This window comes from Symphalangus syndactylus, chromosome 7 (genome assembly GCF_028878055.3).
Source record: "Symphalangus syndactylus isolate Jambi chromosome 7, NHGRI_mSymSyn1-v2.1_pri, whole genome shotgun sequence".
Taxonomy (NCBI): domain Eukaryota; kingdom Metazoa; phylum Chordata; class Mammalia; order Primates; family Hylobatidae; genus Symphalangus; species Symphalangus syndactylus.
In genome coordinates, this window is record NC_072429.2 from 2,664,611 (window position 1) to 2,691,517 (window position 26,907).

The window sequence follows — 26,907 nt, forward strand, 5'->3', positions numbered from 1 at the left end:
AATAGTGGAAAATGGAATATATTCAAATATAAACTACACAGTAGCATCCTGTGAAAATTCTTTCTGTTCTGTGCATTCAACTAACAGAGTTGAACCTTACTTTTGATTGAGCCGTTCTGAAACACTCTTTCTGTAGAAACTGCAATTGGACATGCTAAGCGCTAAGAGGCCTACATTGGGAAAAAGAATATCTTCAAATAAAAACTACACAGATGCATTCTGTGAAACTTATTTCTGATCTGTAAATTCAGTTAACAGAGATAAAACATATTTTTGATTGAGCAGTTATGAAACACTCTTTTTGTAGAAAATGCAAGTGGAGATTCGGAGCGCTAAGAGGGTAATAGTGGAAAAAGGAATGTCTCCAAATATAAACTACACAGAAGCATTCTGTGAAACTTCTTTCTGATCTGAGCATTCAGCTAACAGAATTAAACCATACTTTTGATTGAGCAGTTTTGAAACACTCTGTCTGTAGAAAATGCAACTGGACATTCGTGGCGCTAAGTGGGTAATAGTGGACAAAAGAATATGTTCAAATATAAACTACACAGAAGCATTGTATGAAACTTCTTTCTGTTCTGTGCATTCAACTAACAGAGTTGAACCTTATTTTGATTGAGCGGTTCTGAAACACTCTTTCTGTAGAAACTGCAATTGGACATTCTGAGTGCTAAGAGTCCTATATTGGGAAAAAGAAAGTCTACAAATAAAAACTACACAGAAGAATTGTGTGAAACTTCTTTCTGTTCTGTTTGTTCAACTAAAAGAGTTGAACCTTAGTTTTTATTGAGCCGTTCTGAAACACTCTTTCTGTAGAAAATGCAAGTGGAGATTCGGAGCGCTAAGAGGGTAATAGTGGAAAAAGGAATGCCTCCAAATATAAACTACACAGAATCATTCGGTGAAAATTCTTTCTGATCTGTGCATTCAGCTAACAGAGTTAAACCATACTTTTGATTGAGCAGATCTGAACACTCTTTCTGTAGAAAATGCAACTGGACATTTGGAGCGCTAAGAGAGTAGTAGTGGAAAAAGGAATATATAAAAATATAAACTACACAGAAGCATTCTGTGAAACTTCTTTCTGATCTGAGCATTCAGCTAACAGAGTTAAAACATACTTTTGATTGAGCAGTTTTGAAACATTCTGTCTGTAGAAAATGCAACTGGACATTCGTAGCGCTAAGTGGGTAATAGTGGAAAAAAGAATATGTTCAAATATTAACTACACAGAAGCATTGTATGAAACTTCTTTCTGTTCTGTGCATTCAACTAACAGAGTTGAACCTTACTTTTGATTGAGCCTTTCTGAAACGCTCTTTCTGTAGAAACTGCAATTGGACATTCTGAGCGCTAAGAGGCCTCTGTTGGGAAAAATAATATCTTCAAATAAAAACTACACAGAAGAATTGTTTGAAACTTATTTCTGATATGTTCATTAAGCTAACCGAGTTAAACCATACTTTTGATTGCCCAGTTCTGAACACTCTTTCTGTAGAAAATGCAAGTGGACATTCGGAGCGCTAAGAGGGAAGAAGTGGAAAAAGGAATATATTCAAATATAAACTACACAGTAGCATTCTGTGAAAATTCTTTCTGTTCTGTGCATTCAACTAACAGAGTTGAACCTTACTTTTGATTGAGCCGTTCTGAAACACTCTTTCTGTAGAAACTGCAATTGGACATGCTAAGCGCTAAGAGGCCTACATTGGGAAAAAGAATATCTTCAAATAAAAACTACACAGATGCATTCTGTGAAACTTATTTCTGATCTATAAATTCAGTTAACAGAGATAAAACATATTTTTGATTGAGCAGTTATGAAACACTCTTTTTGTAGAAAATGCAAGTGGAGATTCGGAGCGCAAAGAGGGTAATAGTGGAAAAAGGAATGTCTTCAAATATAAACTACACAGAATCATTCGGTGAAACTTCTTTCTGATCTGTGCATTCAGCTAACAGAGTTAAACCATACTTTTGATTGAGCAGATCTGAACACTCTTTCTGTAGAAAATGCAACTGGACATTTGGAGCGCTAAGAGCGTAGTAGTGGAAAAAGGAATATATTCAAATATAAACTACACAGAAGCATTCTGTGAAACTTCTTTCTGATCTGAGCATTCAGCTAACAGTTAAAACATACTTTTGATTGAGCAGTTTTGAAAAACTCTGTCTGTAGAAAATGCAACTGGACATTCGTAGCGCTAAGTGGGTAATAGTGGAAAAAAGAATATGTTCAAATATAAACTACACAGAAGCATTGTATGAAACTTCTTTCTGTTCTGTGCATTCAACTAACAGAGTTGAACCTTACTTTTGATTGAGCCGTTCTGAAACCCTCTTTCTGTAGAAACTGCAATTGGACATTCTGAGCGCTAAGAGGCCTATATTGGGAAAAAGAATGTCTACAAATAAAAACTACACAGAAGAATTGTGTGAAACATCTTTCTGTTCTGTTTGTTCAACTAAAAGAGTTGAACCTTAGTTTTGATTGAGCCGTTCTGAAACACACTTTCTGTAGAAAATGCAAGTGGAGATTCGGAGCGCTAAGAGGGTAATAGTGGAAAAAGGAATGTCTCCAAATATAAACTACACAGAATGATTCTGTGAATCTTCTTTCTGATCTGTGCATTCAGCTAACAGAGTTAAACCATACTTTTGATTGAGCAGATCTGAACACTCTTTCTGTAGAAAATGCAACTGGACATTTGGAGCGCTAAGAGAGTAGTAGTGGAAAAAGGAATATATTCAAATATAAACTACACAGAAGCATTCTGTGAAACTTCTTTTTGATCTGAGCATTCAGCTAACAGAGTTAAACCATACGTTTGATTGAGCAGTTTTGAAACACTCTGTCTGTAGAAAATGCAACTGGACATTCGTAGCGCTAAGTGGGTAATAGTGGAAAAAAGAATATGTTCAAATATAAACTACACAGAAGCATTGTATGAAACTACTTTCTGTTCTGTGCATTCAACTAACAGAGTTGAACCTTACTTTTGATTGATCCTTTCTGAAACACTCTTTCTGTAGAAACTGCAATTGGACATTCTGAGCGCTAAGAGGCCTCTATTGGGAAAAATAATATCTTCAAATAAAAACTACACAGAAGCATTCTGTGAAACTTATTTCTGATATGTTCATTAAGCTAACAGAGTTAAACCATACTTTTGATTGCGCAGTTCTGAACACTCTTTCTGTAGAAAATGCAAGTGGACATTCGGAGCGCTAAGAGGGTAATAGTGGAAAAAGGAATATATTCAAATATAAACTACACAGTAGCATCCTGTGAAAATACTTTCTGTTCTGTGCATTCAACTAACAGAGTTGAACCTTACTTTTGATTGAGCCGTTCTGAAACACTCTTTCTGTAGAAACTGCAATTGGACATTCTGAGCGCTAAGAGGCCTATATTGGGAAAAGGAATGTCTACAAATAAAAACTACACAGAAGAATTGTGTGAAACATCTTTCTGTTCTGTTTGTTCAACTAAAAGAGTTGAACTTTAGTTTTTATTGAGCCGTTCTGAAACACTCTTTCTGTAGAAAATGCAAGTGGAGATTCGGAGCGCTAAGAGGGTAATAGTGGAAAAAGGAATGTCTCCAAATATAAACTACACAGAATCATTCTGTGAAAATTCTTTCTGATCTCTGCATTCAGCTAACAGAGTTAAACCATACTTTTGATTGAGCAGATCTGAACACTCTTTCTGTAGAAAATGCAACTGGACATTTGGAGCGCTAAGAGCGTAGTAGTGGAAAAAGAATATATTCAAATATAAACTACACAGAAGCATTCTGTGAAACTTCTTTCTGATCTGAGCATTCAGCTAACAGAGTTAAACCATACTTTTGATTGAGCAGTTTTGAAACACTCTGTCTGTAGAAAATGCAACTGGACATTCGTAGCGCTAAGTGGGTAATAGTGGAAAAAAGAATATGTTCAAATATAAACTACACAGAAGCATTGTATGAAACTTCTTTCTGTTCTGTGCATTCAACTAACAGAGTTGAACCTTACTTTTGATTGAGCCTTTCTGAAACACTCTTTCTGTAGAAATTGCAATTGGACATTCTGAGCGCTAAGAGGCCTCTATTGGGAAAAATAATATCTTCAAATAAAAACTACACAGAAGCATTGTGTGAAACTTATTTCTGATATGTTCATTAAGCTAACAGAGTTAAACCATACTTTTGGTTGCGCAGTTCTGAACACTCTTTCTGTAGAAAATGCAAGTGGACATTCGGGGCGCTGAGAGGGAAGAAGTGGAAAAAGGAATATATTCAAATATAAACTACACAGTAGCATTCTGTGAAAATTCTTTCTGTTCTGTGCATTCAACTAATAGAGTTGAACCTTACTTTTGATTGAGCCGTTCTGAAACACTCTTTCTGTAGAAACTGCAATTGGACATGCTAAGCGCTAAGAGGCCTACATTGGGAAAAACAATATCTTCAAATAAAAACTACACAGATGCATTCTGTGAAACTTATTTCTGATCTGTAAATTCAGATAACGGAGATAAAACACATTTTTGATTGAGCAGTTATGAAACACTCTTTTTGTAGAAAATGCAAGTGGAGATTCGGAGCGCTAAGATGGTAATAGTGGAAAAAGGAATGTCTTCATATATAAACTACACAGAATCATTCGGTGAAACTTTTTTCTGATCTGTGCATTCCGCTAACAGAGTTAAACCATACTTTTGATTGAGCAGATCTGAACACTCTTTCAGTAGAAAATGCAACTGGACATTTGGATCGCTAAGAGAGTAGTAGTGGAAAAAGGAATATATTCAAATATAAACTACACAGAATCATTCTGTGAAACTTCTTTCTGATCTGAGCATTCAGCTAACAGAGTTAAACCATACTTTTGATTGAGCAGTTTTGAAACACACTGTCTGTAGAAAATGCAACTGGACATTCGTAGCGCTAAGTGGGTAATAGTGGAAAAAAGAATATTTTCAAATATAAACTACACAGAAGCATTGTATGAAACTTCTTTCTGTTCTGTGCATTCAACTAACAGAGTTGAACCTTACTTTTGATTGAGCCGTTCTGAAACACTCTTTCTGTAGAAACTGCAATTGGACAGTCTGAGCGCTAGGAGGCCTATATTGGGAAAAAGAATGTCTACAAATAAAAACTACACAGAAGAATTGTGTGAAACATCTTTCTGTTCTGTTTGTTCAACTAAAAGAGTTGAACATTAGTTTTGATTGAGCCGTTCTGAAACACTCTTTCTGTAGAAATTGCAAGTGGAGATTCGGAGCGCTAAGAGGGTAATAGTGGAAAAAGTAATGTCTCCAAATATAAACTACACAGAATCATTCTGTGAATCTTCTTTCTGATCTGTGCATTCAGCTAACAGAGTTAAACCATACTTTTGATTGAGCAGATCTGAACACTCTTTCTGTAGAAAATGCAACTGGACATTTGGAGCGCTAAGAGAGTAGTAGTGGAAAAAGGAATATATTCAAATATAAACTACACAGAAGCATTCTGTGAAACTTCTTTTTGATCTGAGCATTCAGCTAACAGAGTTAAACCATACGTTTGATTGAGCAGTTTTGAAACACTCTGTCTGTAGAAAATGCAACTGGACATTCGTAGCGCTAAGTGGGTAATAGTGGAAAAAAGAATATGTTCAAATATAAACTACACAGAAGCATTGTATGAAACTACTTTCTGTTCTGTGCATTCAACTAACAGGGTTGAACCTTACTTTTGATTGATCATTTCTGAAACACTCTTTCTGTAGAAACTGCAATTGGACATTCTGAGCGCTAAGAGGCCTCTATTGGGAAAAATAATATCTTCAAATAAAAACTACACAGAAGCATTTTGTGAAACTTATTTCTGATATGTTCATTAAGCTAACAGAGTTAAACCATACTTTTGATTGCGCAGTTCTGAACACTCTTTCTGTAGAAAATGCAAGTGGACATTCGGAGCGCTAAGAGGGTAATAGTGGAAAATGGAATATATTCAAATATAAACTACACAGTAGCATCCTGTGAAAATTCTTTCTGTTCTGTGCATTCAACTAACAGAGTTGAACCTTACTTTTGATTGAGCCGTTCAGAAACACTCTTTCTGTAGAAACTGCAATTGGACATGCTAAGCGCTAAGAGGCCTACATTGGGAAAAAGAATATCTTCAAATAAAAACTACACAGATGCATTCTGTGAAACTTATTTCTGATCTGTAAATTCAGTTAACAGAGATAAAACATATTTTTGATTGAGCAGTTATGAAACACTCTTTTTGTAGAAAATGCAAGTGGAGATTCGGAGCGCTAAGAGGGTAATAGTGGAAAAAGGAATGTCTCCAAATATAAACTACACAGAAGCATTCTGTGAAACTTCTTTCTGATCTGAGCATTCAGCTAACAGAATTAAACCATACTTTTGATTGAGCAGTTTTGAAACACTCTGTCTGTAGAAAATGCAACTGGACATTTGGAGCGCTAAGAGCGTAGTAGTGGAAAAAGGAATATATTCAAATATAAACGACACAGAAGCATTCTGTGAAACTTCTTTCTGATCTGAGCATTCAGCTAACAGAGTTAAACCATACTTTTGATTGAGCAGTTTTGAAACACTCTGTCTGTAGAAAATGCAACTGGACATTCGTAGCGCTAAGTGGGTAATAGTGGAAAAAAGAATATTTTCAAATATAAACTACACAGAAGCATTGTATGAAACTTCTTTCTGTTCTGTGCATTCAACTAACAGAGTTGAACCTTACTTTTGATTGAGCCGTTCTGAAACACTCTTTCTGTAGAAACTGCAATTGGACATTCTGAGCGCTAAGAGGCCTCTATTGGGAAAAAGAATGTCTACAAATAAAAAGTACACAGAAGAATTGTGTGAAACATCTTTCTGTTCTGTTTGTTCAACTAAAAGAGTTGAACCTTAGTTTTGATTGAGCCGTTCTGAAACACTCTTTCTGTAGAAAATGCAAGTGGAGATTCGGAGCGCTAAGAGGGTAATAGTGGAAAAAGGAATGTCTCCAAATATAAACTACACAGAATCATTCTGTGAAACTTCTTTCTGATCTGTGCATTCAGCTAACAGAGTTAAACCATACTTTTGATTGAGCAGATCTGAACACTCTTTCTGTAGAAAATGCAACTGGACATTTGGAGCACTACGAGAGTAGTAGTGGAAAAAGGAATATATTCAAATATAAACTACACAGAAGCATTCTGTGAAACTTCTTTCTGATCTGAGCATTCAGCTAACAGAGTTAAACCATACTTTTGATTGAGCAGTTTTGAAACACTCTGTCTGTAGAAAATGCAACTGGACATTCGTAGCGCTAAGTGGGTAATAGTGGAAAAAAGAATATGTTCAAATATAAACTACACAGGAGCATTGTATGAAACTTCTTTCTGTTCTGTGCATTCAACTAACAGAGTTGAACCTTACATTTGATTGAGCCTTTCTGAAACACTCTTTCTGTAGAAACTGCAATTGGACATTCTGAGCGCTAAGAGGCCTCTATTGGGAAAAATAATATCTTCAAACAAAAACTACACAGAAGCATTGTGTGAAACTTATTTCTGATATGTTCATTAAGCTAACAGAGTTAAACCATACTTTTGATTGCGCAGTTCTGAACACTCTTTCTGTAGAAAATGCAAGTGAACATTCGGAGCGCTAAGAGGGTAATAGTGGAAAAAGGAATATATTAAAATATAAACTACACAGTAGCATTCTGTGAAAATTCTTTCTGTTCTGTGCATTCAACTAACAGATTTGAACCTTACTTTTGATTGAGCCGTTCTGAAACACTCTTTCTGTAGAAACTGCAATTGGACATGCTAAGCGCTAAGAGGCCTACATTGGGAAAAAGAATATCTTCAAATAAAAACTACACAGATGCATTCTGTGAAACTTATTTCTGATCTGTAAATTCAGTTAACAGAGATAAAACATATTTTTGATTGAGCAGGTATGAAACACTCTTTTTATAGAAAATGCAAGTGGAGATTCGGAGCGCTAAGAGGGTAATAGTGGAAAAAGGAATGTCTTCAAATATAAACTACACAGAATCATTCGGTGAAACTTCTTTCTGATCTGTGCATTCAGCTAACAGAGCTAAACCATACTTTTGATTGAGCAGATCTGAACACTCTTTCTGTAGAAAATGCAACTGGACATTTGGAGCGCTAAGAGCGTAGTAGTGGAAAAAGGAATATATTCAAATATAAACTACACAGAAGCATTCTGTGAAACTTCTTTCTGATCTGAGCATTCAGCTAACAGAGTTAAACCATACTTTTGATTGAGCAGTTTTGAAACACTCTGTCTGTAGTAAATGCAACTGGACATTCGTAGCGCTAAGTTGGTAATAGTGGAAAAAAGAATATGTTCAAATATAAACTACACAGAAGCATTGTATGAAACTTCTTTCTTTTCTGTGCATTCAACTAACAGAGTTGAACCTTACTTTTGATTGAGTCTTTCTGAAACACTCTTTCTGTAGAAACTGCAATTGGACATTCTGAGCGCTAAGAGGCCTATATGGGGAAAAATAATATCTTCAAATAAAAACTACACAGAAGCATTGTGTGAAACTTATTTCTGATATGTTCATTAAGCTAACAGAATTAAACCAAACTTTTGATTGCGCAGTTCTGAACACTCTTTCTGTAGAAAATGCAAGTGGACATTCGGAGCGCTAAGAGGGTAATAGTGGAAAAAGGAATATATTAAAATATAAACTACACAGTAGCATTCTGTGAAAATTCTTTCTGTTCTGTGCATTCAACTAACAGAGTTGAACCTTACTTTTGATTGAGCCGTTCTGAAACACTCTTTCTATAGAAACTGCAATTGGACATGCTAAGCGCTAAGAGGCCTACTTTGGGAAAAAGAATATCTTCAAATAAAAACTACACAGATGCATTCTGTGAAACTTATTTCAGATCTGTAAATTCAGTTAACAGAGATAAAACATATCTTTGATTGAGCAGTTATGAAACACTCTTTTTGTAGAAAATGCAAGTGGAGATTCGGAGCGCTAAGAGGGTAATAGTGGAAAAAGGAATGTCTTCAAATATAAACTACACAGAATCATTCGGTGAAACTTCTTTCTGATCTGTGCAATCAGCTAACAGAGTTAAACCATACTTTTGATTGAGCAGATCTGAACACTCTTTCTGTAGAAAATGCAACTGGACATTTGGAGCGCCAAGAGCGTAGTAGTGGAAAAAGAAATATATTCAAATATAAACTACACAGAAGCATTCTGTGAAACTTCTTTCTGATCTGAGCATTCAGCTAACAGAGTTAAACCATACTTTTGATTGAGCAGTTTTGAAACAGTCTGTCTGTAGAAAATGCAACTGGACATTCATAGCGCTAAGTGGGTAATAGTGGAAAAAATAATATGTTCAAATATAAACTACACAGAGGCATTGTATGAAACTTCTTTCTGTTCTGTGCATTCAACTAACAGAGTTGAACCTTACTTTTGATTGAGCCGTTCTGAAACACTCTTTCTGTAGAAACTGCAATTGGACACTCTGAGCGCTAAGAGGCCTATATTGGGAAAACGAATGTCTACAAATAAAAACTACACAGAAGAATTGTGTGAAACATCTTTCTGTTCTGTTTGTTGAACTAAAAGAGTTGAACCTTAGTTTTGATTGAGCCGTTCTGAAACACTCTTTCTGTAGAAAATGCAAGTGGAGATTCGGAGCGCTAAGAGGGTAATAGTGGAAAAAGGAATGTCTCCAAATATAAACTACACAGAATCATTCTGTGAAACTTCTTTCTGATCTGTGCATTCAGCTAACAGAGTTAAACCATACTTTTGATTGAGCAGATCTGAACACTCTTTCTGTAGAAAATGCAACTGGACATTTGGAGCGCTGAGAGAGTAGTAGTGGAAAAAGGAATATATTCAAATATAAACTACACAGAAGCATTCTGTGAAACTTCTTTCTGATCTGAGCATTCAGCTAACAGAGTTAAACCATACTTTTGATTGAGCAGTTTTGAAACACTCTGTCTGTAGAAAATGCAACTGGACATTCGTAGCGCTAAGTGGGTAATAGTGGAAAAAATAAGATGTTCAAATATAAACTACACAGAATCATTGTATGAAACTACTTTCTGTTCTGTGCATTCAACTAACAGAGTTGAAACTTACCTTTGATTGAGCCTTTCTGAAACACTCTTTCTGTAGAAACTGCAATTGGACATTCTGAGCGCTAAGAGGCCCCTATTGGGAAAAAAAATATCTTCAAATAAAAACTACACAGAAGCATTGTGTGAAACTTATTTCTGATATGTTCATTAAGCTAACAGAGTTAAACCATACTTTTGATTGCGCAGTTCTGAACACTCTTTCTGTAGAAAAGCAAGTGGACTATCGGAGCGCTAAGAGGGTAATAGTGGAAAAAGGAATATATTCAAATATATACTACACAGTAGCATTCTGTGAAAATTCTTTGTGTTCTGTGCATTCAACTAACAGAGTTGAAACTTACTTTTGATTGAGCCGTTCTGAAACACTCTTTCCGTAGAAACTGCAATTGGACATGCTAAGCGCTAAGAGGCCTACATTGGGAAAAAGAATATCTTCAAATAAAAACTACACAGATGCATTCTGTGAAACTTATTTCTGATCTGTAAATTCAGTTAACAGAGATAAAACATATTTTTGATTGAGCAGTTATGAAACACTCTTTTTGTAGAAAATGCAAGTGGAGATTCGGAGCGCTAAGAGGGTAATAGTGGAAAAAGGAATGTCTTCAAATATAAACTACACAGAATCATTCGGTGAAACTTCTTTCTGATCTGTGCATTCAGCTAACAGAGTTAAACCATACTTTTGATTGAGCAGATCTGAACACTCTTTCTGTAGAAAATGCAACTGGACATTTGGAGCGCTAAGAGCGTAGTAGTGGAAAAAGGAATATATTCAAATATAAACGACACAGAAGCATTCTGTGAAACTTCTTTCTGATCTGAGCATTCAGCTAACAGAGTTAAACCATACTTTTGATTGAGCAGTTTTGAAACACTCTGTCTGTAGAAAATGCAACTGGACATTCGTAGCGCTAAGTGGGTAATAGTGGAAAAAAAATATGTTCAAATATAAACTACACAGAAGCATTGTATGAAATTTCTTTCTGTTCTGTGCATTCAACTAACAGAGTTGAACCTTACTTTTGATTGAGCCGTTCTGAAACACTCTTTCTGTAGAAACTGCAATTGGACATTCTGAGCGCTAAGAGGACTATATTGGGAAAAAGAATGTCTACAAATAAAAACTACACAGAAGAATTGTGTGAAACTTCTTTCTGTTCTGTTTGTTCAACTAAAAGTGTTGAACCTTAGTGTTGATTGAGCCGTTCTGAAACACTCTTTCTGTAGAAAATGCAAGTGGAGATTCGGAGCGCTAAGAGGGTAATAGTGGAAAAAGTAATGTCTCCAAATATAAACTACACAGAATCATTCTGTGAAACTTCTTTCTGATCTGTGCATTCAGCTAACAGAGTTAAACCATACTTTTGATTGAGCAGATCTGAACACTCTTTCTGTAGAAAATGCAACTGGACATTTGGAGCGCTAAGAGAGTAGTAGTGGAAAAAGGAATATATTCAAATATAAACTACACAGAAGCATTCTGTGAAACTTCTTTCTGATCTGAGCATTCAGCTAACAGAGTTAAACCATACTTTTGATTGAGCAGTTTTGAAACACTCTGTCTGTAGAAAATGCAACTGGACATTCGTAGCGCTAAGTGGGTAATAGTGGAAAAAAGAATATGTTCAAATATAAACTACACAGAAGCATTGTATGAAACTTCTTTCTGTTCTGTGCATTCAACTAACAGAGTTGAACCTTACTTTTGATTGAGCGTTTCTGAAACACTCTTTCTGTAGAAACTGCAATTGGACATTCTGAGCGCTAAGAGGCCTCTATTGGGAAAAATAATATCTTCAAATAAAAACTACACAGAAGCATTGTGTGAAACTTATTTCTGATATGTTCATTAAGCTAACAGAGTTAAACCATACTTTTGATTGCGCAGTTCTGAACACTCTTTCTGTAGAAAATGCAAGTGGACATTCGGAGCGCTAAGAGGGTAATAGTGGAAAAAGGAATATATTCTAATATAAACTACACAGTAGCATTCTGTGAAAATTCTTTCTGTTCTGTGCATTCAACTACCAGAGTTGAACCTTACTTTTGATTGAGCCGTTCTGAAACACTCTTTCTTTAGAAACTGCAATTGGACATGCTAAGCGCTAAGAGGCCTACATTGGGAAAAAGTATATCTTCAAATAAAAACTACCCAGATGCATTCTGTGAAACTTATTTCTGATCTGTAAATTCAGTTAACAGAGATAAAACATATTTTTGATTGAGCAGTTATGAAACACTCTTTTTGTAGAAAATGCAAGTGGAGATTCGGAGCGCTAAGAGGGTAATAGTGGAAAAAGGAATGTCTTCAAATATAAACTACACAGAATCATTCGGTGAAACTTCTTTCTGATCTGTGCATTCAGCTAACAGAGTTAAACCATACTTTAGTTTGAGCAGATCTGAACACTCTTTCTGTAGAAAATGCAACTGGACATTTGGAGCGCAAAGAGCGTAGTAGTGGAAAAAGGAATATATTCATATATAAACTACACAGAAGCATTCTGTGAAACTTCTTTCTGATCTGAGCATTCAGCTAACAGAGTTAAACCATACTTTTGATTGAGCAGTTTTGAAACACTCTGTCTGTAGAAAATGCAACTGGACATTCGTAGCGCTAAGTGGGTTATAGTGGAAAAAAGAATATGTTCAAATATAAACTACACAGAAGCATTGTATGAAACTTCTTTCTGTTCTGTGCATTCAACTAACAGAGTTGAACCTTACTTTTGATTGAGCCGTTCTGAAACACTCTTTCTGTAGAAACTGCAATTGGACATTCTGAGCGCTAAGAGGCCTATATTGGGAAAAAGAATGTCTACAAATAAAAACTACACAGAAGAATTGTGTGAAACTTCTTTCTGTTCTGTTTGTTCAACTAAAAGTGTTGAACCTTAGTTTTGATTGAGCCGTTCTGAAACACTCTTTCTGTAGAAAATGCAAGTGGAGATTCGGAGCGCTAAGAGGGTAATAGTGGAAAAAGTAATGTCTCCAAATATAAACTACACAGAATCATTCTGTGAAACTTCTTTCTGATCTGTGCATTCAGCTAACAGAGTTAAACCATACTTTTGATTGAGCAGATCTGAACACTCTTTCTGTAGAAAATGCAACTGGACATTTGGAGCGCTAAGAGAGTAGTAGTGGAAAAAGGAATATATTCAAATATAAACTACACAGAAGCATTCTGTGAAACTTCTGTCTGATCTGAGCATTCAGCTAACAGAGTTAAACCATACTTTTGATTGAGCAGTTTTGAAACACTCTGTCTGTAGAAAATGCAACTGGACATTCGTAGCGCTAAGTGGGTAATAGTGGAAAAAAGAATATGTTCAAATATAAACTACACAGAAGCATTGTATGAAACTTCTTTCTGTTCTGTGCATTCAACTAACAGAGTTGAACCTTACTTTTGATTGAGCCTTTCTGAAACACTCTTTCTGTAGAAACTGCAATTGGACATTCTGAGCGCTAAGAGGCCTCTATTGGGAAAAATAATATCTTCAAATAAAAACTACACAGAAGCATTGTGTGAAACTTATTTCTGATATGTTCATTAAGCTAACAGAGTTAAACCATACTTTTGATTGCGCAGTTCTGAACACTCTTTCTGTAGAAAATGCAAGTGGACCATCGGAGCGCTAAGAGGGTAATAGTGGAAAAAGGAATATATTCAAATATAAACTACACAGTAGCATTCTGTGAAAATTCTTTCTGTTCTGTGCATTCAACTAACAGAGTTGAACCTTGCTTTTGATTGAGCCGTTCTGAAACCCTCTTTCTGTAGAAACTGCAATTGGACATGCTAAGCGCTAAGAGGCCTACATTGGGAAAAAGAATATCTTCAAATAAAAACTACACAGATGCATTCTGTGAAACTTATTTCTGATCTGTAAATTCAGTTAACAGAGATAAAACATATTTTTGATTGAGCAGTTATGAAACACTCTTTTTGTAGAAAATGTAAGTGGAGATTCGGAGTGCTAATAGGGTAATAGTGGAAAAAGGAATGTCTTCAAATGTAAACTACACAGAATCATTCGGTGAAACTTCTTTCTGATCTGTGCATTCAGCTAACAGAGTTAAACCATACTTTTGATTGAGCAGATCTGAACACTCTTTCTGTAGAAAATGCAACTGGACATTTGGAGCGCTAAGAGCGTAGTAGTGGAAAAAGGAATATATTCAAATATAAACTACACAGAAGCATTCTGTGAAACTCCTTTCTGATCTGAGCATTCAGCTAACAGAGTTAAACCATACTTTTGATTGAGCAGTTTTGAAACACTCTGTCTGTAGAAAATGCAACTGGACATTCGTAGCGCTAAGTGGGTAATAGTGGAAAAAAGAATATGTTCAAATATAAACTACACAGAAGCATTGTATGAAACTTCTTTCTGTTCTGTGCATTCAACTAACAGAGTTGAACCTTACTTTTGATTGAGCCGTTCTGAAACACTCTTTCTATAGAAACTGCAATTGGACATTCTGAGCGCTAAGAGGCCTATATTGGGAAAAAGAATGTCTACAAATAAAAACTACACAGAAGAATTGTGTGAAACTCCTTTCTGTTCTGTTTGTTCAACTAAAAGTGTTGAACCTTAGTTTTGATTGAGCCGTTCCGAAACACTCTTTCTGTAGAAAATGCAAGTGGAGATTCGGAGCGCTAAGAGGGTAATAGTGGAAAAAGTAATGTCTCCAAATATAAACTACACAGAATCATTCTGTGAAACTTCTTTCTGATCTGTGCATTCAGCTAACAGACTTAAACCATACTTTTGATTGAGCAGATCTGAACACTCTTTCTGTAGAAAATGCAACTGGACATTTGGAGCGCTAAGAGAGTAGTAGTGGAAAAAGGAATATATTCAAATATAAACTACACAGAAGCATTCTGTGAAACTTCTTTCTGATCTGAGCATTCAGCTAACAGAGTTAAACCATACTTTTGATTGAGCAGTTTTGAAACACTCTGTCTGTAGAAAATGCAACTGGACATTCGTAGCGCTAAGTGGGTAATAGTGGAAAAAAGAATATGTTCAAATATAAACTACACAGAAGCATTGTATGAAACTTCTTTCTGTTCTGTGCATTCAACTAACAGAGTTGAACCTTACTTTTGATTGAGCCTTTCTGAAACACTCTTTCTGTAGAAACTGCAATTGGACATTCTGAGCGCTAAGAGGCCTCTATTGGGAAAAATAATATCTTCAAATAAAAACTACACAGAAGCATTGTGTGAAACTTATTTCTGATATGTTCATTAAGCTAACAGACTTAAACCATACTTTTGATTGCGCAGTTCTGAACACTCTTTCTGTAGAAAATGCAAGTGGACAATCGGAGCGCTAAGAGGGTAATAGTGGAAAAAGGAATATATTCAAATATAAACTACACAGTAGCATTCTGTGAAAATTCTTTCTGTTCTGTGCATTCAACTAACAGAGTTGAACCTTACTTTTGATTGAGCCGTTCTGAAACACTCTTTCTGTAGAAACTGCAATTGGACATTCAGAGCGCTAGGAGGCCTATACTGGGAAAAAGAATGTCTACAAATAAAAACTACACAGAAGAATTGTGTGAAACTTCTTTCTGTTCTGTTTGTTCAACTAAAAGAGTTGAACCTTAGTTTTGATTGAGCCGTTCTGAAACACTCTTTCTGTAGAAAATTCAAGTGGAGATTCGGAGCGCTAAGAGGGTAATAGTGGAAAAAGGAATGTCTCCAAATATAAACTACACAGAATCATTCTGTGAAACTTCTTTCTGATCTGTGCATTCAGCTAACAGAGTTAAACCATACTTTTGATTGAGCAGATCTGAACACTATTTCTGTAGAAAATGCAACTGGACATTTGGAGCGCTAAGAGAGTAGTAGTGGAAAAAGGAATATATTCAAATATAAACTACACAGAAGCATTCTGTGAAACTTCTTTCTGATCTGAGCATTCAGCTAACAGAGTTAAACCATACTTTTGATTGAGCAGTTTTGAAACACTCTGTCTGTAGAAAATGCAACTGGACATTCGTAGCGCTAAGTGGGTAATAGTGGAAAAAAGAATATGTTCAAATATAAACTACACAGAAGCATTGTATGAAACTTTTCTGTTCTGTGCATTCAACTAACAGAGTTGAACCTTACTTTTGATTGAGCCTTTCTGAAACACTCTTTCTGTAGAAACTGCAATTGGACATTCTGAGCGCTAAGAGGCCTCTATTGGGAAAATAATATCTTCAAATAAAAACTACACAGAAGCATTGTGTGAAACTTATTTCTGATATGTTCATTAAGCTAACAGAGTTAAACCATACTTTTGAATGCGCAGTTCTGAACACTCTTTCTGTAGAAAATGCAAGTGAACATTCGGAGCGCTAAGAGGGTAATAGTGGAAAAAGGAATATATTCAAATATAAACTGCACAGTAGCATTCTGTGAAAATTCTTTCTGTTCTGTGCATTCAACTAACAGAGTTGAACCTTACTTTTGATTGAGCCGTTCTGAAACACTCTTTCTGTAGAAACTGCAATTGGACATGGTAAGCGCTAAGAGGCCTACATTGGGAAGAAGAATATCTTCAAATAAAAACTACACAGATGCATTCTGTGAAACTTATTTCTGATCTGTAAATTCAGTTAACAGAGATAAAACATATTTTTGATTGAGCAGTTATGAAACACTCTTTTTGTAGAAAATGCAAGTGGAGATTCGGAGTGCTATGAGGGTAATAGTGGAAAAAGGAATGTCTTCAAATATAAACTACACAGAATCATTCGGTGAAACTTCTTTCTGATCTGTGCATTCAGCTAACAGTGTTAAACCATACTTTTGATTGAGCAGATCTGAACACTCTTTCTGTAGAAAATGCAACTGGACATTTGGAGCACTAAGAGCGTAGTAGTGGAAAAAGAAATATATTCAAATATAAACTACACAGAAGCATTCTGTGAAACTTCTTTCTGATCTGAGCATTCAGCTAACAGAGTTAAACCATACTTCTGATTGAGCAGTTTTGAAACACTCTGTCTGTAGAAAATGCAACTGGACATTCGTAGCGCTAAGTGGGTAATAGTGGAAAAAAAATATGTTCAAATATAAACTACACAGAAGCATTGTAGGAAACTTCTTTCTGTTCTGTGCATTCAACTAACAGAGTTGAACCTTACTTTTGATTGAGCCGTTCTGAAACACTCTTTCTGTAGAAACTGCAATTGGACATTCAGAGCGCTAGGAGGCCTATACTGGGAAAAATAATGTCTACAAATAAAAACTACACAGAAGAATTGTGTGAAACTTCTTTCTGTTCTGTTTGTTCAACTAAAAGTGTTGAACCTTAGTTTTGATTGAGCCGTTCTGAAACACTCTTTCTGTAGAAAATGCAAGTGGAGATTCGGAGCGCTAAGAGGGTAATAGTGGAAAAAGTAATGTCTCCAAATATAAACTACACAGAATCATTCTGTGAAACTTCTTTCTGATCTGTGCATTCAGCTAACAGAGTTAAACCATACTTTTGATTGAGCAGATCTGAACACTCTTTCTGTAGAAAATGCAACTGGACATTTGGAGCGCTAAGAGAGTAGTAGTGGAAAAAGGAATATATTCAAATATAAACTACACAGAAGCATTCTGTGAAACTTCTTTCTGATCTGAGCATTCAGCTAACAGAGTTAAACCATACTTTTGATTGAGCAGTTTTGAAACACTCTGTCTGTAGAAAATGCAACTGGACATTCATAGCGCTAAGTGGGTAATAGTGGAAAAAAGAATATGTTCAAATATAAACTACACAGAAGCATTGTATGAAACTTCTTTCTGTTCTGTGCATTCAACTAACAGAGTTGAACCTTACTTTTGATTGAGCCTTTCTGAAACACTCTTTCTGTAGAAACTGCAATTGGACATTCTGAGCGCTAAGAGGCCTCTATTGGGAAAAATAATATCTTCAAATAAAAACTACACAGAAGCATTGTGTGAAACTTATTTCTGATATGTTCATTAAGCTAACAGAGTTAAACCATACTTTTGATTGCGCAGTTCTGAACACTCTTTCTGTAGAAAATGCAAGTGGACCATCGGAGCGCTAAGAGGGTAATAGTGGAAAAAGGAATATATTCAAATATAAACTACACAGTAGCATTCTGTGAAAATTCTTTCTGTTCTGTGCATTCAACTAACAGAGTTGAACCTTGCTTTTGATTGAGCCGTTCTGAAACCCTCTTTCTGTAGAAACTGCAATTGGACATGCTAAGCGCTAAGAGGCCTACATTGGGAAAAAGAATATCTTCAAATAAAAACTACACAGATGCATTCTGTGAAACTTATTTCTGATCTGTAAATTCAGTTAACAGAGATAAAACATATTTTTGATTGAGCAGTTATGAAACACTCTTTTTGTAGAAAATGTAAGTGGAGATTCGGAGTGCTAATAGGGTAATAGTGGAAAAAGGAATGTCTTCAAATGTAAACTACACAGAATCATTCGGTGAAACTTCTTTCTGATCTGTGCATTCAGCTAACAGAGTTAAACCATACTTTTGATTGAGCAGATCTGAACACTCTTTCTGTAGAAAATGCAACTGGACATTTGGAGCGCTAAGAGCGTAGTAGTGGAAAAAGGAATATATTCAAATATAAACTACACAGAAGCATTCTGTGAAACTCCTTTCTGATCTGAGCATTCAGCTAACAGAGTTAAACCATACTTTTGATTGAGCAGTTTTGAAACACTCTGTCTGTAGAAAATGCAACTGGACATTCGTAGCGCTAAGTGGGTAATAGTGGAAAAAAGAATATGTTCAAATATAAACTACACAGAAGCATTGTATGAAACTTCTTTCTGTTCTGTGCATTCAACTAACAGAGTTGAACCTTACTTTTGATTGAGCCGTTCTGAAACACTCTTTCTATAGAAACTGCAATTGGACATTCTGAGCGCTAAGAGGCCTATATTGGGAAAAAGAATGTCTACAAATAAAAACTACACAGAAGAATTGTGTGAAACTTCTTTCTGTTCTGTTTGTTCAACTAAAAGTGTTGAACCTTAGTTTTGATTGAGCCGTTCCGAAACACTCTTTCTGTAGAAAATGCAAGTGGAGATTCGGAGCGCTAAGAGGGTAATAGTGGAAAAAGTAATGTCTCCAAATATAAACTACACAGAATCATTCTGTGAAACTTCTTTCTGATCTGTGCATTCAGCTAACAGACTTAAACCATACTTTTGATTGAGCAGATCTGAACACTCTTTCTGTAGAAAATGCAACTGGACATTTGGAGCGCTAAGAGAGTAGTAGTGGAAAAAGGAATATATTCAAATATAAACTACACAGAAGCATTCTGTGAAACTTCTTTCTGATCTGAGCATTCAGCTAACAGAGTTAAACCATACTTTTGATTGAGCAGTTTTGAAACACTCTGTCTGTAGAAAATGCAACTGGACATTCGTAGCGCTAAGTGGGTAATAGTGGAAAAAAGAATATGTTCAAATATAAACTACACAGAAGCATTGTATGAAACTTCTTTCTGTTCTGTGCATTCAACTAACAGAGTTGAACCTTACTTTTGATTGAGCCTTTCTGAAACACTCTTTCTGTAGAAACTGCAATTGGACATTCTGAGCGCTAAGAGGCCTCTATTGGGAAAAATAATATCTTCAAATAAAAACTACACAGAAGCATTGTGTGAAACTTATTTCTGATATGTTCATTAAGCTAACAGACTTAAACCATACTTTTGATTGCGCAGTTCTGAACACTCTTTCTGTAGAAAATGCAAGTGGACAATCGGAGCGCTAAGAGGGTAATAGTGGAAAAAGGAATATATTCAAATATAAACTACACAGTAGCATTCTGTGAAAATTCTTTCTGTTCTGTGCATTCAACTAACAGAGTTGAACCTTACTTTTGATTGAGCCGTTCTGAAACACTCTTTCTGTAGAAACTGCAATTGGACATTCAGAGCGCTAGGAGGCCTATACTGGGAAAAAGAATGTCTACAAATAAAAACTACACAGAAGAATTGTGTGAAACTTCTTTCTGTTCTGTTTGTTCAACTAAAAGAGTTGAACCTTAGTTTTGATTGAGCCGTTCTGAAACACTCTTTCTGTAGAAAATTCAAGTGGAGATTCGGAGCGCTAAGAGGGTAATAGTGGAAAAAGGAATGTCTCCAAATATAAACTACACAGAATCATTCTGTGAAACTTCTTTCTGATCTGTGCATTCAGCTAACAGAGTTAAACCATACTTTTGATTGAGCAGATCTGAACACTATTTCTGTAGAAAATGCAACTGGACATTTGGAGCGCTAAGAGAGTAGTAGTGGAAAAAGGAATATATTCAAATATAAACTACACAGAAGCATTCTGTGAAACTTCTTTCTGATCTGAGCATTCAGCTAACAGAGTTAAACCATACTTTTGATTGAGCAGTTTTGAAACACTCTGTCTGTAGAAAATGCAACTGGACATTCGTAGCGCTAAGTGGGTAATAGTGGAAAAAAGAATATGTTCAAATATAAACTACACAGAAGCATTGTATGAAACTTTTCTGTTCTGTGCATTCAACTAACAGAGTTGAACCTTACTTTTGATTGAGCCTTTCTGAAACACTCTTTCTGTAGAAACTGCAATTGGACATTCTGAGCGCTAAGAGGCCTCTATTGGGAAAATAATATCTTCAAATAAAAACTACACAGAAGCATTGTGTGAAACTTATTTCTGATATGTTCATTAAGCTAACAGAGTTAAACCATACTTTTGAATGCGCAGTTCTGAACACTCTTTCTGTAGAAAATGCAAGTGAACATTCGGAGCGCTAAGAGGGTAATAGTGGAAAAAGGAATATATTCAAATATAAACTGCACAGTAGCATTCTGTGAAAATTCTTTCTGTTCTGTGCATTCAACTAACAGAGTTGAACCTTACTTTTGATTGAGCCGTTCTGAAACACTCTTTCTGTAGAAACTGCAATTGGACATGGTAAGCGCTAAGAGGCCTACATTGGGAAGAAGAATATCTTCAAATAAAAACTACACAGATGCATTCTGTGAAACTTATTTCTGATCTGTAAATTCAGTTAACAGAGATAAAACATATTTTTGATTGAGCAGTTATGAAACACTCTTTTTGTAGAAAATGCAAGTGGAGATTCGGAGTGCTATGAGGGTAATAGTGGAAAAAGGAATGTCTTCAAATATAAACTACACAGAATCATTCGGTGAAACTTCTTTCTGATCTGTGCATTCAGCTAACAGTGTTAAACCATACTTTTGATTGAGCAGATCTGAACACTCTTTCTGTAGAAAATGCAACTGGACATTTGGAGCACTAAGAGCGTAGTAGTGGAAAAAGAAATATATTCAAATATAAACTACACAGAAGCATTCTGTGAAACTTCTTTCTGATCTGAGCATTCAGCTAACAGAGTTAAACCATACTTCTGATTGAGCAGTTTTGAAACACTCTGTCTGTAGAAAATGCAACTGGACATTCGTAGCGCTAAGTGGGTAATAGTGGAAAAAAAATATGTTCAAATATAAACTACACAGAAGCATTGTAGGAAACTTCTTTCTGTTCTGTGCATTCAACTAACAGAGTTGAACCTTACTTTTGATTGAGCCGTTCTGAAACACTCTTTCTGTAGAAACTGCAATTGGACATTCAGAGCGCTAGGAGGCCTATACTGGGAAAAAGAATGTCTACAAATAAAAACTACACAGAAGAATTGTGTGAAACTTCTTTCTGTTCTGTTTGTTCAACTAAAAGAGTTGAACCTTAGTTTTGATTGAGCCGTTCTGAAACACTCTTTCTGTAGAAAATTCAAGTGGAGATTCGGAGCGCTAAGAGGGTAATAGTGGAAAAAGGAATGTCTCCAAATATAAACTACACAGAATCATTCTGTGAAACTTCTTTCTGATCTGTGCATTCAGCTAACAGAGTTAAACCATACTTTTGATTGAGCAGATCTGAACACTATTTCTGTAGAAAATGCAACTGGACATTTGGAGCGCTAAGAGAGTAGTAGTGGAAAAAGGAATATATTCAAATATAAACTACACAGAAGCATTCTGTGAAACTTCTTTCTGATCTGAGCATTCAGCTAACAGAGTTAAACCATACTTTTGATTGAGCAGTTTTGAAACACTCTGTCTGTAGAAAATGCAACTGGACATTCGTAGCGCTAAGTGGGTAATAGTGGAAAAAAGAATATGTTCAAATATAAACTACACAGAAGCATTGTATGAAACTTTTCTGTTCTGTGCATTCAACTAACAGAGTTGAACCTTACTTTTGATTGAGCCTTTCTGAAACACTCTTTCTGTAGAAACTGCAATTGGACATTCTGAGCGCTAAGAGGCCTCTATTGGGAAAATAATATCTTCAAATAAAAACTACACAGAAGCATTGTGTGAAACTTATTTCTGATATGTTCATTAAGCTAACAGAGTTAAACCATACTTTTGAATGCGCAGTTCTGAACACTCTTTCTGTAGAAAATGCAAGTGAACATTCGGAGCGCTAAGAGGGTAATAGTGGAAAAAGGAATATATTCAAATATAAACTGCACAGTAGCATTCTGTGAAAATTCTTTCTGTTCTGTGCATTCAACTAACAGAGTTGAACCTTACTTTTGATTGAGCCGTTCTGAAACACTCTTTCTGTAGAAACTGCAATTGGACATGATAAGAGCTAAGAGGCCTACATTGGGAAGAAGAATATCTTCAAATAAAAACTACACAGATGCATTCTGTGAAACTTATTTCTGATCTGTAAATTCAGTTAACAGAGATAAAACATATTTTTGATTGAGCAGTTATGAAACACTCCTTTTGTAGAAAATGCAAGTGGAGATTCAGAGCGCTAAGAGGGTAATAGTGGAAAAAGGAATGTCTTCAAATATAAACTACACAGAATCATTCGGTGAAACTTCTTTCTGATCTGTGCATTCAGCTAACAGAGTTAAACCATACTTTTGATTGAGCCGATCTGAACATTCTTTCTGTAGAAAATGCAACTGGACATTTGGAGCGCTAAGAGCGTAGTAGTGGAAAAAGGAATATATTCAAATATAAACTACACAGAAGCATTCTGTGAAACTTCTTTCTGATCTGAGCATTCAGCTAACAGAGTTAAACCATAATTTTGATTGAGCAGTTTTGAAACACTCTGTCTGTAGAAAATGCAACTGGACATTCGTAGCGCTAAGTGGGTAATAGTGGAAAAAAGAATATGTTCAAATATAAACTACACAGAAGCATTGTATGAAACTTCTTTCTGTTCTGTGCATTCAACTAACAGAGTTGAACCTTACTTTTGATTGAGCCGTTCTGAAACACTCTTTCTGTAGAAACTGCAACTGGACATTCTGAGCGCTAGGAGGCCTATATTGGGAAAAAGAATGTCTACAAATAAAAACTACACAGAAGAATTGTGTGAAACTTCTTTCTGTTCTGTTTGTTCAACTAAAAGAGTTGAACCTTTGTTTTGATTGAGCCGTTCTGAAACACTCTTTCTGTAGAAAATGCAAGTGGAGATTCGGAGCGCTAAGAGGGTAATAGTGGAAAAAGGAATGTCTCCAAATATAAACTACACAGAATCATTCTGTGAAACTTCTTTCTGATCTGTGCATTCAGCTAACAGTGTTAAACCATACTTTTGATTGAGCAGATCTGAACACTCTTTCTGTAGAAAATGCAACTGGACATTTGGAGCGCTAAGAGCGTAGTAGTGGAAAAAGGAATATATTCAAATATAAACTACACAGAAGCATTCTGTGAAACTTCTTTCTGATCTGAGCATTCAGCTAACAGAGTTAAACCATACTTTTGATTGAGCAGTTTTGAAACACTCTGTCTGTAGAAAATGCAACTGGACATTCGTAGCGCTAAGTGGGTAATAGTGCAAAAAAGAATATGTTCAAATATAAACTACACAGAAACATTGTATGAAACTTCTTTCTGTTCTGTGCATTCAACTAACAGAGTTGAACCTTACTTTTGATTGAGCCGTTCTGAAACACTCTTTCTGTAGAAACTGCAATTGGACATTCTGAGCGCTAAGAGGCCTATATTGGGAAAAAGAATGTCTACAAATAAAAACTACACAGAACAATTGTGTGAAACTTCTTTCTGTTCTGTTTGTTCAACTAAAAGTGTTGAACCTTAGTTTTGATTGAGCCGTTCTGAAACACCCTTTCTGTAGAAAATGCAAGTGGAGATTCGGAGCGCTAAGAGGGTAATAGTGGAAAAAGGAATGTCTCCAAATATAAACGACACAGAATCATTCTGTGAAACTTTTTCCTGATCTGTGCATTCAGCTAACAGAGTTAAACCATACTTTTGATTGAGCAGATCTGAACACTCTTTCTGTAGAAAATGCAACTGGACATTTGGAGCGCTAAGAGAGTAGTAGTGGAAAAAGGAATATATTCAAATATAAACTACACAGAAGCATTCTGTGAAACTTCTTTCTGATCTGAGCATTCAGCTAACAGAGTTAAACCATACTTTTGATTGAGCAGTTTTGAAACACTCTGTCTGTAGAAAATGCAACTGGACATTCGTAGCGCTAAGTGGGTAATAGGGGAAAAAAGAATATGTTCAAATATAAACTACACAGAAGCATTGTATGAAACTTCTTTCTGTTCTGTGCATTCAACTAACAGAGTTGAACCTTACATTTGATTGAGCCTTTCTGAAACACTCTTTCTGTAGAAACTGCAATTGGACATTCTGAGCGCTAAGAGGCCTCTATTGGGAAAAATAATATCTTCAAATAAAAACTACACAGAAGCATTGTGTGAAACTTATTTCTGATATGTTCATTAAGCTAACAGAGTTAAACCATACTTTTGATTGCGCAGTTCTGAACACTCTTTCTGTAGAAAATGCAAGTGGACATTCGGAGCGCTAAGAGGGTAATAGTGAAAAAGGAATATATTCAAATATAAACTACACAGTAGCATTCTGTGAAAATTCTTTCTGTTCTGTGCATTCAACTAACAGAGTTGAACCTGACTTTTGATTGAGCCGTTCTGAAACACTCTTTCTGTAGAAACTGCAATTGGACATGCTAAGCGCTAAGAGGCCTACTTTGGGAAAAAGAATATCTTCAAATAAAAACTACACAGATGCATTCTGTGAAACTTATTTCTGATCTGTAAATTCAGTTAACAGAGATAAAACATATTTTTGATTGAGCAGTTATGAAACACTCTTTTTGTAGAAAATTCAAGTGGAGATTCGGAGCGCTAAGAGGGTAATAGTGGAAAAAGGAATGTCTTCAAATATAAACTACACAGAATCATTCGGTGAAACTTCTTTCTGATCTGTGCATTCAGCTAACAGAGTTAAACCATACTTTTGATTGAGCAGATTTGAACACTCTTTCTGTAGAAAATGCAACTGGACATTTGGAGCGCTAAGAGCGTAGTAGTGGAAAAAGGAATATATTCAAATATAAACTACACAGAAGCATTCTGTGAAACTTCTTTCTGATCTGAGCATTCAGCTAACAGAGTTAAACCATACTTTTGATTGAGCAGTTTTGAAACACTCTGTCTGTAGAAAATGCAACTGGACATTAGTAGCGCTAAGTGGGTAATAGTGGAAAAAAGAATATGTTCAAATAGAAACTACACAAAAGCATTGTATGAAACTTCTTTCTGTTCTGTGCATTCAACTAACAGAGTTGAACCTTACTTTTGATTGAGCCGTTCTGAAACAGTCTTTCTGTAGAAACTGCAATTGGACATTCTGAGCGCTAAGAGGCCTATATTGGGAAAAAGAATGTCTACAAATAAAAACTACACAGAAGAATTGTGTGAAACTTCTTTCTGTTCTGTTTGTTCAACTAAAAGAGTTGATCCTTAGTTTTGATTGAGCCGTTCTGAAACACTCTTTCTGTAGAAAATGCAAGTGGAGATTCGGAGCGCTAAGAGGGTAATAGTGGAAAAAGTAATGTCTCCAAATATAAACTACACAGAATCATTCGGTGAAACTTCTTTCTGATCTGTGCATTCAGCTAACAGAGTTAAACCATACTTTTGATTGAGCAGATTTGAACACTCTTTCTGTAGAAAATGCAACTGGACATTTGGAGCGCTAAGAGCGTAGTAGTGGAAAAAGGAATATATTCAAATATAAACTACACAGAAGCATTCTGTGAAACTTCTTTCTGATCTGAGCATTCAGCTAACAGAGTTAAACCATACTTTTGATCGAGCAGTTTTGAAACTCTCTGTCTGTAGAAAATGCAACTGGACATTAGTAGCGCTAAGTGGGTAATAGTGGAAAAAAGAATATGTTCAAATAGAAACTACACAGAAGCATTGTATGAAACTTCTTTCTGTTCTGTGCATTCAACTAACAGAGTTGAACCTTACTTTTGATTGAGCCGTTCTGAAACACTCTTTCTGTAGAAACTGCAATTGTACATTCTGAGCGCTAAGAGGCCTATATTGGGAAAAAGAATGTCTACAAATAAAAACTACACAGAAGAATTGTGTGAAACTTCTTTCTGTTCTGTTTGTTCAACTAAAAGAGTTGAACCTTAGTTTTGATTGAGCCGTTCTGAAACACACTTTCTGTAGAAAATGCAAGTGGAGATTCGGAGCGCTAAGATGGTAATAGTGGAAAAAGGAATGTCTCCAAATATAAACTACACAGAATCATTCTGTGAAACTTCTTTCTGATCTGTGCATTCAGCTAACAGAGTTAAACCATACTTTTGATTGAGCAGATCTGAACA